The sequence below is a fragment of the Sus scrofa genome, chromosome 16 (assembly GCF_000003025.6).
Source record: "Sus scrofa isolate TJ Tabasco breed Duroc chromosome 16, Sscrofa11.1, whole genome shotgun sequence".
NCBI lineage: Eukaryota > Metazoa > Chordata > Mammalia > Artiodactyla > Suidae > Sus > Sus scrofa.
The window spans coordinates 59,882,110-59,900,961 of NC_010458.4; positions in this window are offsets into that span (position 1 = coordinate 59,882,110).

Consider the following 18,852-nt stretch of genomic DNA (forward strand, 5'->3'; position numbering starts at 1 on the left):
GTGATCCATAGACTTTTCAATGAAGAGGCTTAGGAAGAAATTCTGACTCTTGTTTGAAACATGTATCACAGAAACAATTGAAAATTCAGAAATCAATAAAACCACTATCACTAATCCATATCACTTGAAGTTATGAAGACTTCCAAATATCCAGGAGTGTGTGTATGTACACATAGGGGGAACAAATATGCTTAGATCTGGGAAGAAAATGTAGTAGGACTTTGAAGATGATACAGGTCCCATTCTGATACAGAAGACAAATGATTTGGTAGTTGGCAGTTCACACTAATGTAGCAGATTTGAAAACTCCATTAGTAAATGGCTCTTGTTCCCAAATGTTAATATTCATCCTTGTACCAAGCACACAAATTTCTTTACACATTTCAGTCACCCATTAATAACGATGAGTGCCCTTGGAAAACATCCTTCGAGCCATAGCCTTTCAATGTGTTCTTTCAATATTCTGTTGCTCCAAATTCCACCACTCATATTTTCCCATCACCTCTGCCTGAAACTACAAGTTCAAGGCCTTTCCTCTCCCTCCCACCCATGCTTCATCATTCTGAAGCCTTTCCTTCAGCATCCTAGCTTTTCTTGGTCTTGCAAACAAACTCATGAAAGACAGAAACACATGACAGCCACTCCCATGGCATATGGAAGTTCCCAGGCTACGGGTAGAATCAAAGCTGTAGCTGCCAGCCTATGCCACAGCCACAACAATGTCAGAGCCGAGCCTAGCCTGTGACTTACACCATAGCTCACAGCAACGCTGGATCCTTTAGCCCACTGAATGAGGCCAGGAATTATACTGGCATCCTCATGAATACTAGTTGGGTTCTTAACCTACTGAGCCACAATGGGAACTCCTGCACATGGCTTTTATAAAGTCTCTTAACTTAGGTGGTATAGGATGATGTAACCTAGTCAAATCCTTCCAAAGAATTAAATAGGCACTGAGAATATTTCTGTTATTTCTCCCATTTCACACCCCATCTCTCTGTGCTGACAGCTGGCTTTGACAGTATGTTCCATTCTGATTTGTCACCCTAGGCATATGATAGTTAGGTCAGATCTTTAACAAGAGTGATTCAATCTGGATGAAGAGGAAACATATTGGTAATAAAATTCTGTGTGCATTTATTTGATACAACAGCCTAAGATGATGGAACCATTTATTTCTAAACACAAACAATTACTTTAATAGTGCCTCTACTATCAAGCTGTGTGTTTGTTTTGTTTTATTTTGCTTTGTGGGAGGGGGGTGTTTTTATTTTGTTTTGATTTTGGTCTTAGCACTCAATAGTAAATTTTGTGATTTCCTTGGAGCAGACTAGCACCACTCACCAAAACTGCTCCACAGATTATTTTTAGTTTCCCTTGCAAAATATGTCATTTGCGTGACTTGAGAATTTCCAAGATGAATAGCAGTTTTTAGTTAAAAAATAAATAATAAAGTTTATATGCATTCTGCAGAAAACACTGTGCTTGCACATACTAGATATTTAGGGATAAGTCTGATTCTTTATTGTTAGAACTTTAAGACTATCATAGAATAAGAAATAATCTCACTTATAACACATCTTAGTTGCAACACAAGATTATAGGCTTGTTAGAGTCAGGAATTTTTATACATTTGGGCATGAAACCATTTATGGTTTCATGCAAACTGGTTTAGAAAAACAAAAAAATGTCTGGTCATGCATAAAATTGACTGCTATAGAGCAAAGGAGATGCAAAATTTTGGAATCTGCATGTCTACTCCTTACCAAATTCAAGCTTATCCACTCCTGGGTTAAGATGGTAAGTGAGAAAGACCCTCTCCTTTACCAAACTCCAGCCAGTCCCCTTTAACCTCCTTCTGTCCAGGTCCTGGCCTTGAGTATGTCCTTAAGAGCCAATTTTAGCAAGAATTCTGTCAAATCAGATTAGCCAGAATCCTTCACCTTTAGCCCTACTATTCCCCCAGGTGATGGCTAAGTACACTGGGTTGATCAGTAAGAATCCTATTAGGTCAGTTTAGCCAGAATTCCTCCTTACTCCTGATGTTTCCTCTTATTAAGTTCCCACCTTACGTCTTGGTCATACATTCCCATTTTTCTTGTATTCAGAGTGGAGCCCATTCTTTCCCCTAACTGCAAACCCCATTGCAGTGAGTTCAGTTTCTCCCCCCAACTACAAAACCCCATTGTAGGTATCCCTATACTTATCATGATAGTCCTTCATAAAGTCAGCCTTAGTGTCTTTTAACATAAGACACTCAAAAGATATTTTAGGAAGCAATGATTTTTTTTGTTAACTTAATGCTGCAACAAACTGGTGGGAGGGTTGACCAGTGGAAAAACAAACAAACAAAAAAAAAATGTGCTTATCTCCCTGGGTGTATTTTTGTTGTCCAAGAAGAAGATATAGTCCTACCAAGAACAAGAGACATAGAGAAGGAGAGCCACATAGCCCTGTAATGAGTCTACTGTGGAAATTTTAGAATGAATGACAGAACAGAGAACCTAGTTAAAGTCTCTCTTGCCCAAGCAGATACTCTGGGCAATTATTAGGACTTGTGATATTATACGGAAATGATGCTGCTTTGGAAAGCAAGGGTTGTTACTAAAGTTCAAGTCACATCTCTGTCACCATTTTATTAGAGACAGTAGTACCAAAAACTAATTTTTTCTGGCCATGCCCACAGCATGCATAAGTTCCTAGACCATGGACTGAACCCAAGCCATAGCAGCGATAACACAGCCCTTAACCACTAAGCCACCCGGGAACTTCTGAGAGTCTATTTTAATTTTTCTATTCTCCTTCACAAATGAACCATAGCAGATTGGGGAAGGGGAAATTTATAGGTTTGGGGGAGTGAGAATTGATGATTTTTTTCAACTTCACATAGTATACGTAACTACTGAGTTCACAACAACTTTTTGTACTCCTTGCCTCAAATTAATTTTGGGGAGCTGGGAATTCTTCATTTAATTTTAAATAATACTTGGATTTCAAAAGTGAAATCTCATAGAGCTGGAGTCAACTCTTGAGAATGGACAAGACTAAATCTCAGTTCATGAAGGATACAGCATTCCATCCTTGGCTTCCCTACAATCTATCGCTCTTCTGAGGTGCTAGGGGGACATTAAAAGAATATTTATGCTGTACATGTTTTGGAAGTCTACTTTCCCTCATTCTCCCTTTACTAAGAAGCTTTGATTAAGTTTCATTAATTGGTCTTTACCAAAGCCAATATTCAGAGGTAAGATTACTGTTGATTCACCACAGCTGTTCCAGCCTGTGCTTCTTCCAATACTTTCCCATTTCAGCTGTTTTAAACTATGTAATGTTAATTTCATTGGGGTTTTTTGGGTCATTTGAGGGAGGAAGGAAGGAAAATAGATGTTAGGAAATATTCCCATACACTACAAAAGTTCATTATAGTTCGACAATTTGCATACGTGTGTGTGTCCCATTCAAAAAATTCATAAGACATGGGGAATTACAATATTTTATTAAAATACAAAAATTTGATGCAGATAACATTTAAATGTCCCTTTCGCTGATTTTTTTAAAGGCTTTTTATTAGTCCCCTATAATCACTATTCCATTAGGGAACATAAAAGAAGAAGTCATGGCCCTTGATCTGGCATAAAACAGACAAATATATGCACATAGAACAACTGAAGAACAATAAAATCAAGTTCAGGTTTCTGTGCTTGAGTTCAAAAGTGTAGAGAATCTTGGAGTAAGCACTGTGGTGCAGAAGGCTAAGGATCCAGTATTGCTATAGCTATGGCATAGGTCGCAGATGCAGCTTGGCTTTGATCCCTGGCCCAGGAACTTCCACATGCCATATATGTGGCCAAAAAAAAAGTGAAGAGAATCTTAATTCCATAGTGACCCTCCACTTAATGAAGTCATGATAGAAAAAGACTTGATGTGACTGACTAAAGGGCAATCCAAGGAAGATACACCATAAACACAAAGGTACGGAGGAGGGTAGAAGAATGGTGTGCACATTTTAATATATTATTGTACACAGGAGCAGAGGCCTGGTAATGGAAAAGTAAGAAAAGAAGTACAGCAGAGAGGAGAATGGCTATCTATACACTAAACATATTAAAACTAAAAATGAATTGGAAATCTTTTCATAAATCTCTACCCAATTTAGAAGCATCAGTGTAAGTTTTTCATTTGTTGGCAGAATTTTCTGCTTTTTGTGTGCAGACTCTACCATTTCCAACTGTGACCTTTATTTTTTTCCTAGGTCTTCATTTCTCTGAGTCTATGCCCGGTACCCCCAAAGCAAAGATTGACGTATATTCTCTTTTCTTTGTTTTAGCTGTTTACATGGCAGCTAAAAATGCTCTCCCTTCTAAGGAAGTGAAAGTCTAAAGTTATCCATTCTTTCTCTGATTCCACAGTCAAAAGCAGCTGGAGTTTATACAAGGTCCATACAATTCAAACTCAACTGGAACAGGTTATTTTCCTTTTCCACTTCTGACTGTGAAAGACCTGGTGCCAGGTTATCATTTCCAGAAAACATCTATGCCAGAAAAACCTGCAGATAGAGACTTCTTTTTTTTTCTGTCTGAATTGTTAGTTGGTCTCTCAGCACATTTTGAATGTAACCTTTTTAATCCCTGCATTTGCAATTAGAGATTAAAATTCCATTCCAAGAGCCATTCGGCAGATGGCATAGCATGAAAAAACTGGAGGTAGTTTAAAATTGTATTTATACAGAACACCAGATGAATTTGCCAGGCTGTTTCTTCCTGAGCTGATATGTTCACTTGTGAAAATTGATTGTTTAAGATGTAAATTTCATTTGCTGGGATTTAGCATTTTTATAGGATTTGAAAGCATCAATTAATCCATCTCTTTTGTTCAGCACGGTTGCTTTAAATATGGAAGTAAAAATCTATATTTAAAGAAACTGCTTCTTAAGGGGATTAAATCACCTGAGCAAAGGTTACCAAGGTCGGTTCAGAGAGGCCACATGATAACGAAATGGACAGGCCACTGAACCAATGCATCTGTTAAGGGGAAGCCTCATTACATCTTAGGCCATTTAGGTAGTTTGATTCTTAAGAAAGATTTTTTTCTTTAGCTTCCTCCAAGAGCTTTATAAAAATCCTTATAGCTTTTAAATGTTTATTGACATATAACATATCCAGAAAAGTGTGCAGATGATAAATGTAAAGTAAGTGTACCAATATAAACAACTCCCAGATTAAGAACCAAAAAATTACTCAGACCTCAGAAACCTTCCTCAGGCTCATTCTCAAGTGATTTCCTCCCTGTTACACAACCACTATTTTAATTCTAGTACGCAAGATTAGCTTATATCTTATAGAAATAGACATAAATAGACTTATCTGGTGTTTACTATGTGGTGTCTAACTTAATTTGCACAACATTCTGCCTGAGATTCATCCATTCCATTGCATGGAGGGGTATTTTGTTCATTGCTATTGCTGAACATAAGCATATTTTATAAATATTCAACAATTTATCCATTTTACTATTGATGAACTTTTAGGATTTTTCTAAAATTAGAAAATTACAAATAACGGTAGACCCCCTTATCCACAGTTTCACTTTCCACATTACCCAGAGTCAACCTCAGTCTGAAACTATTAAGTAGAAAATTCCAAAGATAAATAATTCATAAGCTTTATTTAATTGTGTGTCATTCTGAATAACATGGTGAAATCTCACACTGGCCTGGGCCATCCTGTCCAGGACAAGAATTACCCCTTTGTCCAGTATATTCTACTTGTTAGTCACTTAGTACCCCATCTCTTCTCAGTTACCAGATCAGCTGCCATGGTACTGCCATACTTGTGTCCAATCACTTTTATTTTACTTACTAATGGTTGTGAAGCACAAGAGCAGTGATGCTGGCAATTTGGATCTCCCAAAGAGGAGCTGTAAAGAGCTTCTTTTAAGTGAAAAGGTGAAAGTTCTTGACTTAAGGAAATAAAAATATAATATCTTGAGGTCTCCAAGATCTACTATAGAAACAAACCTTGTATCCATGAAACTGTGAAGAAGGAAAAAGAAATTCATGATAGTTCTGCTGTTGCACCTTAACTGCAGTCATGGCCACAGTGTGTGTTAAATGTTCAGTTTAGATGGAAAAGGCATTAAATTTGTACAAGACATTTTAAAAGACAGAGAGACCACATTCACATAACTTTTATTATAGTATATTGTTAAAAATCATTCCATTTTATTATTAACTATTGCTATTAATATCTTACAGTGCCTAATTTATAAATTAAACTTCATCATAACTATGTATATAAGGAAAAGGCATGATATATACAGGGTTTGGTTCTATCTATGGTTTCAAGAAGCTACTGGGGGTCTTGGAACATATACCCACAGAAAAGGGGGACTGCTACAGTTCTTCTGTTATCATATTTATACATGTTTTTGGTGAACATACCTATGAAATTCTGACAGGATTAGATATACCTGTGAAATTGGTACAGTTTTCCAGAATAACCATATTCACCAGCAGCACTTCAGTGTTTCAGTTGCTCCCCATGCTTAACAGCACTGGACACTGTCAGTCTTTTCACTTCAGCAATCCAGTCAGTATGCAGAGGCTTTGTATTGCAATTCTAATTTGTACTTCCCTGGTGACTGATAAAACAGAGCACACTTCCAATATTTATTGGTCACCTTTGTAGTGTCTGTTGAAGTCATGTGGCCATGATTCAAGTGAATGCCCTTTTCAGCAACATGGCTACAACTAGAGTTATCGTAATAAGTGAAGTAAGTCAGAGAAAGCCAAATATCATGATATCATTTATATGTGGAATCTAAAATATGACACAAATGAAACTATCTACAAAACAGAAACAGACTCATGGACATAGAGAACAGACTTGTGGTTCCAAAAGGGCAAGGAGAAGGGGAATGAATGGAGTGGGAGGTTGGGGTTGGCAGATGTCAGCTAATACATACACAGAATGGATAAACAATAAGGTCCTACTGTATAGCACAGGAAACTGTATCCAATACTCTAGGACAAACCATAATGGAAAAGAATACTTTAAAAAGGATGCCTATGTATGTGTATATACATAAACAATCCAAATGTATGTTTGTATATGGTGTCAATAGGAATTATAATCAGGAGTTCCCATCGTGGCTCAGTGGTTAACAAATACGACTAGGAACCATGAGGTCGTGGGTTCAATCCCTGGCCTTGCTCAGTGGGTTAAGGATCCAGCGTTGCCATGAGCTGTGGTGTACGTTGCAAACGCGGCTCAGAACCCGCGTTGCTGTGGATTTGGCATAGGTTGGCAGCTGCAGCTCCGACTGGACCTCTAGCCTGGGAACCTCCATATGCCGCGGAAGCAGCCCAAGAAATGGCAAAAAGACCAAAAAAAAAAAAAAAAATATATATATATATATATGTAATATATATAGGAATTAAAGTCATCATTTTCCACTAGATTTCCAATTGATTTAGCACCTTTTATTGGAAACACCACTCTTACCTCTTATCCTCAAGGCACTGTGTGACATCTTTTTCATAACTCATTAATTCCTATACATGTGAGTTTATTTTTGACTCCATTTTCTATACCTGTGTCAACTGAACACCATTTAATTGTGTAGCTTTATAAGTCTCAAAGCTGGGGAAAATAACTCTTCCAATTGTGTTCTGGTCCAATAGCTCACTAGCTATTTTGGTCCTTTGCCTTTCTATATGTATTTAAGAATCATCTGTGAATTTCTACAAGAAAATAGTACCTGGAAGGATTTTGACTGAAACTGCACTGCAAATAGGTTATTTTGGTGAGAACTGACATCTTTGCAAAACTGCATCTTTCCTCTGTTAATGTGAGTCTTAAATTTCTCTCAATAACCTTTAGTTTTTGTCCGTGTAGGGTAACTATACATCATTTAATAAGCTTATGCTTAGTTTTGTTATGCTTTGCTATTGTGCATAGTATAGCTTTAAATTGTATTTAATCATTATTTATTGCTAATATTTAGAAATGTGTGTGTGTTAAATTTGATTTCCAAGAATTTGATAAGCCCACTCATTAATTCTAATGGTCTGCCTGTGGACTCTTTTGGATATTCTAAGCATGCAATCATATTTGCAAATTATGACTTTTTTCCTTTATTTCATATATTTATACATTTTATTTCCTTTACTTTCATTACCCTGGATATAACTTCCAATAACAAGTTTAACAGAAGTAGTCATGGGGCAATCTTTATTTTACTCTGGATCTGAGGGAGGAGGGAAGATTTCAGTAATTCTTTCTACAATAAGATGTTTATTATAGGCTTTTCTTTTTTCTGGTTTTTAATTTTAACCCAAAGCTAACTATAGGCTTTACTTTACTCTAAAAAACTGTGGAAGTTCCTTTTTAATCCTGATGTATGATGAGCTCTTATCATGAATAGGAATTCACTTTTATCAAATGCTATTTTTTGCATTTATTGTGATAATCACTTTTTTCTTTTTAATTCTATTAACATGAAGTTCAGTGATTAGTTTTAAAACATACACACCCCACATTATTAAATTATACATGACTTTGTTGTGTTGTATAATACTTTATATATTGTTTGTTTTGGTTTCCTAATATTTATGGCATTTTTTCATTTATGTAACATAAAAGAGTTTGGTCCATAATAGGGCTATCCTGTACTACCCTTGATGAGTTTTGATATCATGGTAATGTTAGTCTTATAAAATGAATTGAGAAGGAGTCTCTCTTTGTCCATCCTGTGGTAAAGTTTGGAGAAATGTGGTGATATTTATTTCTTAAATTTTTTAGAAGAACTTACTGGTAAAACTATGTATTTAATGTTCTCTTCTATAACATGTCATTATTTGTGTATTTTTTGTGGGTTCAATTTTTCCTTTAATATAGAATTGTTGAGAATTTATTTCTTCTTGTGTCACTTTTTACAACTGTATTTTTATGGGCTTTATCTATTTCACCTAAATTATAAAGTACTGTTATGGTTATTTTATAATACATTTTTTAATATTTTCAAATCTATGCAGGCTTGAAGGAATTTAATTTTCTTCATTGCTAATATTGGAAATTTGCATTCTTTTTCTTTGTTAAGAGTATTTCAATTATATGTTTTTTTAGAAAACAAAATTTTTGCTTTACTGATTTTTCTTACAAATTTACTATTTTACTAGTTTCTCATCTATTATTTTATTTTCTTTCTTTTAGTGTATTGCTTGTTTTTTCCTAATATTTTTAATAAAACCATTGTCTTTTCAATTTGTTTTTTCTGTATAATATACACAGGAAATAGGCTAGCTATTTTGCTATAAGTATGGCTATAGCTACATCCCACATTTTAATAAGAAGTATTTTTATCATTTCTTTTGAAATGTTTTATAAATTTTATTTTGATTTTGCTTTGTTCCATGGTTTATTTAGACATGAAAGTTATCTTTCAAAGATATCTATTTGTTCTTGATCTTCTGCTAATTTCAGTCTGCTTGTAGAATACACTCTCTATAAATGTAATCTTTGGCACGTACAAAGGTTTGCTTTAGGAACCAACCCTTGGTCTATTTTATGTGCATTTGAAATGAGTTAACACCGTAATGTTGGCATAGTGTTCTACATACATCAATTAGATCATGTCATGCATTGATAAAATTTTCTTAATTTCTTCTAACTTTTTATTATATTATGCATAGAGGGGGTGACTAGCTGATGTGAAGGTAACTAACTCTTACAGTTTTTCTTTATGTTATTATATACACAAAATATAATTCTTATATTTTCCTGGTAGACCAATCCTTTTATAATCTAGAAATGTCTCTGTATATCTAGCTGTGTTTTTTCTCCCGGACTACTTTTTTGTAATGTTAGTCTAACTATTCCAGGATTCTTTTATACAGTTTTTCCTTCTTCTATCTTGTTTTAAAGTCCTCTAACTTCAGTATTTCTCTGTCCTTATATTTTATGGTGTATCCCTTATAAGTAATATCCAGAAAGGGCTTGTTTTTTATCCAGACTGACATTACTTTTTATTTGGGTGATTTAATCCACTCACATTTAATGTGATTATTAATACTTTTGTATGTACCTACTCTCTTATTCATTGATTTCTAATGACCTAATCTCTTCTCTTTTTTTTAACCATTCTAAGAGTGCTTTGAAATAACCAACCATATTTTACTCCATTTTCACCATTATCTTCTTATTTATACTTTATTATTTTTTAAAGATTATACTACCCTCTTTGACCTATTAAATGTTACTATAAGGTAGTTCTTTTGCCACTACCAGGGAAATGCATGGATGTTAGAACTCTTCAAATCCATTTATTCCTCTCCAATCTTTCCTGTCATTCTCATCTACTTTGATTCTAATTGTATTTATACTTTTGTAAGCCAATAGATACTGAGATTTATCCACATATTTGCTTTCACTGTTCTTCATTATTTATTGAGCCTTCACACTTTTTAAGGGATCATTTTCCTTCTGCTTGAATAGCTCCTCTAAATATTTCTATTAGCATGAATCTGCTAACAATAAATTCCCTTTTTTTCTAATAATACTATTTTATTCACTTTTGATTTTTAAGGTCAGAAGTTATTTCCTTTCAATATTTTTTTTTTGGTCTTTTTAGGGCTGCACCCATGGCAAATGGAGGTTCCCAGGCAAGGGGCTGAATCAGAACTATAGCTGGTGGCCTATGCCACAGCCAAAGCAATGTCAGATCTGAGCCACTTCTGAGACCTACACCACATCTCATGGCAATGCCAGATCCCCAATCCACTGAGCAAGGCCAGGGATTGAACCTGTGTCCTCATGGATACTAGTCAGACACATTTCCACTGAGCCACGATGGGAACTCCTTCCTTTCAGTAATTTAAAGACATAATTTTAATGTATCTAACTTCCATTATCTATGCTAAGTATCTATCTTACTCTTGTTGTTATTCTTTTGAAAGTTTTGTGTATCTCTTTCCTAGCTATGCTTAAAATATTCTCTTTATCTTTGGTTAGATCATGAACCTAGATGTGTAGATGTGTGGGGTTTTGATTTTTGGGTTTTTTAAATTGAGTCTAGAGAAAAACTTACTATATCTGTACACTGATGTAGTTCATTAGATTTGGAAGATTCCTGGCCACTATACATTTTTAAATGTCTTCCTATCTTATTCCATTCTCTTTTCTCCTTTTAGAACTATACACATTGATAGAAGTTTTTGTACAAGCCCATACATATCAAATGTTCATTTATATTTTCCCTAATGATTTCTATCTGGTTATTTTCTAGTGACCTGTTTGTGGTACATTAGTTTTCTCTTTTGCTATCAAAACAAACTATTGGGTTTAAAATTTCATTTTTACTTTTCAATTCCAGAATTTCCATCTAATTATTTGTTATTTATTCAAGTGTTTAATTCTCTATATTCTTATTTTTTCTTGAACATAATAATAAGAAATTTTAAAGTATTGAACTGTAATTTTTGTATTTCTAAAAAAAAGTATTTCAATAGAAACTCCAATTAGATTTTTATCCTCCATTCCTTTCTGCTTGGGTTTTTATTTAGCCTTCTGCCCTGCCCAGAATCTGATTCAATAAATTTTTCACTTGGGAAAGAACCATTGCATGTAAGGTCTATTTAGTTTTTGTTGTAGTCTTCTCTCCATAAAGTTGACCTCTCAAGTACTGACTTCCTTCAAAGCCCTGATTTCCATCTTTTATCTACGCCATCTGAGGGGACAACCAAAAGCTCTAAGCCATTCTTCTCTTTCCATACTACTTAGGAACCAGAGAATACTTTTAAGGAATGTCCCTGTTGTGGCTCAGTGGTTAACAAATCTGACTGAGAACCATAAGGTTGTGGGTTCGATCCATGGCCTTGCTCAGTGGGTTAAGGATCTGACATTGCCGTGAGCTGTGGCATAGGTCGCAGATGTGGCTCGGGTCTGGTGTTGCTGTGGCTGTGGCATAGGCCGGTGTCTATAGCTCCAATTAGACCCCTAGCCTCCATATGCTGTGGGTGCAACCATAGAGAAGACAAAAAAGAAAAAAAGAAAAACTTTTAAGGAATGTAGAGGAGAATGTTAGGGTTACCTCACCTTACCCTTCTCCTCAGTATCTTTAACACTCAAGTCCTGAATATGTTGGTTGCTTTACTATGCCTTTCATATTTTTACTTATCTTTTATTATTGTTCTACAAAGTGAGTTGGTCAGATACAAGTTATTCTATCACAGCTAAAAGCAGAAATATCCTATCCTATCTCAGAGATTTACAAAATTTCAAAGTTTGAAACTATAAGAAAGACCAGGAGAAAAAATCAGTGTGTATTGGGTCACATCTCATATTTTTTAAGGCTTAGTATAGATTCAAATATACATTGAGCCACCTCACACCAGTCAGAATGGCCATCATTAATAAATCCACAAATAATAAGTGCTGGAGGGGCTGTGGAGAAAAGGGAACCCTCCTGCACTGCTGGTGGGAATGTAAACTGGTACAGCCACTATGGAGAACAGTTTGGAGATACCTTAGAAATCTATACATAGAACTTCCATATGACCCTGCAATCCCACTCTTGGGCATCTATCTGGACAAATCTCTACCTAAAAGAGACACATGCACCCGCATGTTCATTGCAGCACTATTCACAATAGCCAGGACATGGAAACAACTCAAATGTCCATCGACAGATGATTGGATTTGGAAGATGTGGTATATATATACAATGGAATCCTACTCAGCCATAAAAAAGGATGACATAATGCCATTTGCAGCAACATGGATGGATCTAGAGAATCTCATACTGAGTGAAATGAGCCAGAAAGACAAAGACAAATACCATATGATATCACTTATAACTGGAATCTAACATCCAGCACAAATGAACATCTCCTCAGAAAAGAAAATCATGGACTTGGAGAAGAGACTTGTGGCTGCCTGATGGGAGGAGGAGAGAGTGGGAGGGATCAGGAGCTTGGGCTTATCAGACACAACTTAGAATAGATTTACAAGGAGATCCTGCTGAATAGCATTGAGAACTTTGTCTAGATACTCATGTTGCAACAGAAGAAAGGGTGGGGGAAAAAATGTAATTGTAATGTATACATGTAAGGATAACCTGACCCCCTTGCTGTATAGTGGGAAAATAAAAAAAAAAACAAAAACAAAAACAAATATACATTGAGGAATTACTAAGTCCAAATTGGTAATCAATTTATTCATTATAAATATGGGGTATGGGAGGAATTATATCATATAAAATAAAAGGGCCTATTTTTAAATCTTAGTAATAAGATTCACTAGCTCTAGGATGATGGTTGGTCACATGAACTTTCTAAGGGTTGGTTTTCATCCATAAAGAAGAAGAATTAATTACATTAAATAATATTTTCATGTGAAAAATCATTTGTAAATTGAAAGGCAAGATGAAAATATGAGCTAACACCAATGTGATGCCAAAGAAATACAGAAAACTTTAGACATATTTATACTAAAAAGGATCAGATTTTGAATATCTTAAATTGACATATACTAATCTATTTCACACCTAAGAGCAAGCATTTTATGAGTTCTAAGGAACTACTTGTCAATAGGTTTTTATTGATTCAAACACACCTAACTAAAATATAACCTATATAAAAGTATATAGAAAATATGAATATACAAGTAAAGATATTAAAACAGTACTCAAAAATATACCCACAGAAGAGAGATCAAGATGACAGAGCAGTAAGATGTGGCACTCACATCATCCCCCAAACACATTAAAAAAAAAAAAAAAACTACATGTAAAACAATTGGCATAGAACATCTACTGAACATTGGCAGAAGACTTTAAACTTCCCAAAAGGGCAAGAAACCCTCCACATAAATGGGTAGAACAAAAGAAAAAAATAAAAAGAGACAGAGAAGAGGGTGGAAAACAAAAAGGGATCAGGATGGGGACAGCACTTCTGAATGGGAGCTGTGAAAGAGGAAAAGAACCTGCATCCTGGGAGGCCACTGTCCTGAAGGGTGAACCTCAAAGCCTCAGAAAAAAATCAGAGCAGCTGGACTGAGGAGGGTAAGGCAGAACAAGAGCTACAGATACCATCAGTACCACCACCCTCAGACACCACAGCCTGAGAAACTCAGGAGGATTGAAAATATATTTGAAGAAATTATTGCTGAAAACCTTTCAAATCTAAAGGAAACAGATACCAAGATGCAGGAAGCATAGAGGGCTCCAAACAGGCTGAACCCAACAGGTCCACACCAAGATATATTACAGTAAAAGTGGCAAAAGTTAAGCATAAAGAGAGGATTCTAAAGACAGTAAGAGAAACACAAAAAGTTAATTATAACGGAACCCTCATAAGGCTATCAGCTGATTTCTCTGCAGAAAAACTTCAGGTCAGAAGAGAGTGGCAAGATATATTCAAAGTTCTAAGGAGAGAAAATTTGAAGCCTAGAATACTCTACCCAGAAAGACTATCATTTAAAATAGAAGGAGAAATAAAGATATCTACAAGAACCAAAACCAACTGAATACAGCAATATTAAACTCATTTTAAAAGACATACTGAAAGGTCTAGGAAGAAGTAAGAAGATATAGATAGAGGAAATCACAATTGGAATGTAATCACTTAAAAAAGCCAGTATACAAATCTAAAAGGGAAAAAAAAACTATTTTTAAAAGTGACAATAAATACAAGGAACAGCAAAAGAATAAACATGAAGATGTAAAAAAGGACATCAAAATCATAAAATGTGGGGAAGGAAAATAAGAAATTATAGATTTTTTAAGAATTTATTTGAGCCTACATGACTATCAGGCTAAAGAAAGCAGATATAGGAAGAGGTAAACATTTTAAAAACAGGACAATCACAAATCAAAACCAAACAATACATTCAAAAAACCAAAAAGAAGAGGCACAAGCACAAAATAAAAGGAAATCATCCAACCAAAAAAGAAAAGAACAAAGGAGAAACAGAATCAACTGAAAAACAAGGTTTAAAATGGCAATAAACACATATTTACCTTAAATGTTAATGGAATGAAGTCTCCAATAAACAGACATAGAGTGGCAGACTGGATAAAAAAACAACAACAACAACAACAAGACCCTACAATATGATGCCTACAAGAAACTCAAAGGGCAAAGGACACATATAAATTGAAAGTGAAGGGGTGGAAAAAGATGGAAAAGAAAGGAAAGTAGGAGTTGTGATACTCATATCAGACAAAACAGACTTTAAAATGAAGGCCATAAAGAAATACAAAGAAGAACACTATTTAATGATAAAATGATCAATTCAAGAAGAGGATGTTACACTTGTCAATATATATGCCCCTAATATAGAAGCATCAAAATACATACAAGAAATACTAACAGACATAAAAGGAGAAATTGATGGGAATACAATAATAGTGGGAGATTTTAACACCCCACTAACATCAATGGACATATCCTCTGGAGAAAATCAATAAGGCAGCAGAGATCCTAAATGACACAATAGAACAGTTAGAGTTATTGATATTTTTAGGACATTACATCCAAAAATTCAAAATGTACATACTTTTCAAGTGCACATGGAAAATTCTCAAAGATTGAACACATACTGGGGTACAAAACTAACCTCAATAAATTCAAGGGTATAGGAATTCCCCTTGTGACTCAGTGGTTAACAACTCTGACTAGGAACCATGAGGTTGCAGGTTTGATCCCTGGCCTCGCTCAGTGGGTTAAGGATCCAGCATTGCCATGAGCTGTGGTGTAGCTCCTACATTGCTACGGCTCTGGCATAGGCCAGCGGCTACAGCTCTGATTAGACCCCTAGTCTGGGAACCTCCACATGCCAAGGGTGTGACCCTAGAAAAGACAAAATAAATAAATAAATAAATAAATTTAAGGGTATAGAAATTATTTCAAGCATCTTCTCTCACCACTATGGCATGAAACTAGAAATCAAACACAGGAAAAGAAATGAAAAAATAACTGACTACATGGATACTAAACAACATGCTACTAAAAAACAATTGGGTCAGGAAGGAGATAAAAAGGGAAATTAAAACATACCTCAAGAAAAATGACAATGAAATTACAACCATTCAAAATCTGTGGGATGCCACAAGAGCAATTCTTAGAGGGATGTTCACAGCAATACAAGCCTTTCTCAGAAAAGAAGAAAAATCTCAAATAAAGACTCAAGCCACTGCTTAAAAGAATTAGAAAAAGAAGAATGAACAAAACCTAAAGTCAGCAGAAGGAAAGAAATCATAAAGATCAGAGAGGAAATCAGTAAAATAGAGATTCAAAAAAGTAGGAAAAAAATCAATAAAACCAAGAGCTGGTTCTCTGAAATGGTAAACAAAATTGACAAACCTCTGGCCAGAGTCACTGAGAGAGAGAGAGAGAACACAAATAAACAAAATAATAAATGAAAAAAGGAGAAATCTCAATGGATACTGTAGAAACACAAAACACCGTAAGAGGATACTATGAACAATTGCATGCCAAAAAAAAAAAAAAAAAATTGATAACCTAGCAGAAATGTACAAATTTCTAGAGACATTCAGCTTGCCAAAACTGAGTCAAAAAGAAATGGTTAATTTAAACAAACCCATAACTAGAAATGACATTGAATATATAATAAAAATATTCCCCACCAAAAAAACTCCAGGACTAGCTAGCTTCAGAAGCAAATCCCACCAAACATACAAATAAGAACTTATACTAATCCTTCTGAAACTTTTCCAAAAGACTGAAGAAGAAGCAACACTCCCAAATATATTCTATGAAGCGACCATCACCCTAATACCAAAATCAGACAAAGATACTACTAAAAAAGAAAATTTGGAGTTCCTGTTGTGGCACAGTGGAAACGAATCCAACTAGGAACCATGAGACTATGGTTTTGATCCCTGGACTCACTCAGTAGGTTGAGGACCTAGTGTTACCGTGAGCTGTGGTGTAGGTCACAGACACAGCTCGGATCTGGCATTGCTGTGGCTGTGGTGTAGGCCAGCGGCTACAGCTCCGATTTGACCCCTACCCTGGGAACCTCCATGTGCCACAGGTGCAGCCACCAATAGACAAAAAGACAAAAAAAAAAAAAAAAGAAAGAAAAAGAAAATTATAGGCTAGTATCTTTGATAAGTATAGATGCAAAAATTCTCAACAAAATTCTAGCCAACCAAATCCAACAACACATAAAAAAGATCATACATTACAACCAAGTGGGATTCATCCCAAGTTCACAAGGATGGTTCAACATATGCAAATCAATCAATGCAATAAACCCCATCAACAAAAAGAAAATGTCAAAAACCACATGATCATCTCAATAGATGAAGAAACATCATCTGACAAAATCTAACATCCGGTCATGATAAAAATTCTTATCAAAGTATGTATAGAGAGATTAATATCTTAATGTAATCAAAGCCACTTATGACAAACCCACAGCCAATATAATATTCAATGGGGAGAAGCTGAAAGACTTCCCACTGAAATATGGAACAAGGCAGGGACGCCCACTCTCACCACTTTTATTCAACATAGTATTGGAAGTCCTAGCCACAGAAATCAGACAAACAAAAGAAATAAAAAGTATCCAAATTGAAAGAGAAGTAAAATTGTCACTTTTTGCAGGTAATATGATACTATATATAAAAAACCCTAAGGACTGCACAGAAAAACTACTCAAACTATCAAGGAATTCAGCAAAGCAGCAGGATACAAAATTAACATTAAAAAATCACTTGCATTTCTGTATACTAACAATGAAATATTAGAAAAGGAAGATAAAAATACAATACCTTATAAAATCACACCCAAAAAAATTAAATATCTAGGAATAAATTTGACCAAGGTGAAAGACTTATATGCTGAGAACTATAAAATTAATCAAGGAAATTAAAGAGGATTCAAAGAAATGGGAAGATATTCCATGCTCCTTCATTAGAAGAATTAATATCTTAAAATTGCCATAGTACCCAAAGCAATCTACAGATTTAATGTGATCCCTATCATATTACCCTTGACATTTCTGAATAACTAATACAAATAATCCAAAAATTTATATGGAGCCACAAAAGACCCAGAATTGCCAAAGCAATCCTCAGGCTAAAAAAAAAAAAACAAGCAGGAGGCATAACTCTTCCAGACTTCAGACTATACTACAAAGCTAGAGTAATCAAGACAGTGTGGAACTGGTGCAAAAACAGACATTGAGACCAATGGAACAGAATAAAGAACCCAGAAATAAATCTAGACACTTACAGTAAATTAATCTTCGACAAAGGAGGCAAGAAAATAAAATGGGGAAAATATAGTCTCTTCAGCAAGTGGGACTGGCAAAACTGGATAGATGCATGTAAATCAATAAAGCTAGAACACTCCCTCACACTATGCACAAAAATAAACTCAAAATGGCTTAAAGACTTAAACAAAAGACATGACATTTTAAAACTTTTAGGATAGAATATAGTCAAAGAATTCTCTGACAGTAACTGTACAAATGTTTTCTTAGGTCACTCACCTAAGGCAATATACATAAAAACAAAAATCAACAAATGTGACCTAATCAAATTTTCAAGCTTTTGCGCAGCAAAGGAGACCATTAAAGACAAAAAGACAACCTAGAGAATGGGAGAAGAAAAGTCACAAACCATGCAACTGACAAGGGCTTAATCTTCAAAATATGTGAACAATTCATACAACTCAACAATAAATATACAAAAAAAAAAAAAACAACCCCATGCCAGTCAAAAAATAGCCAGAAGACCTGAATAGACATTTCTCCAAAGAAAACACACAGATGGCCAACAGGCACATGAAAAAATACTCAACATCACTAATTACTAGAGAAATCC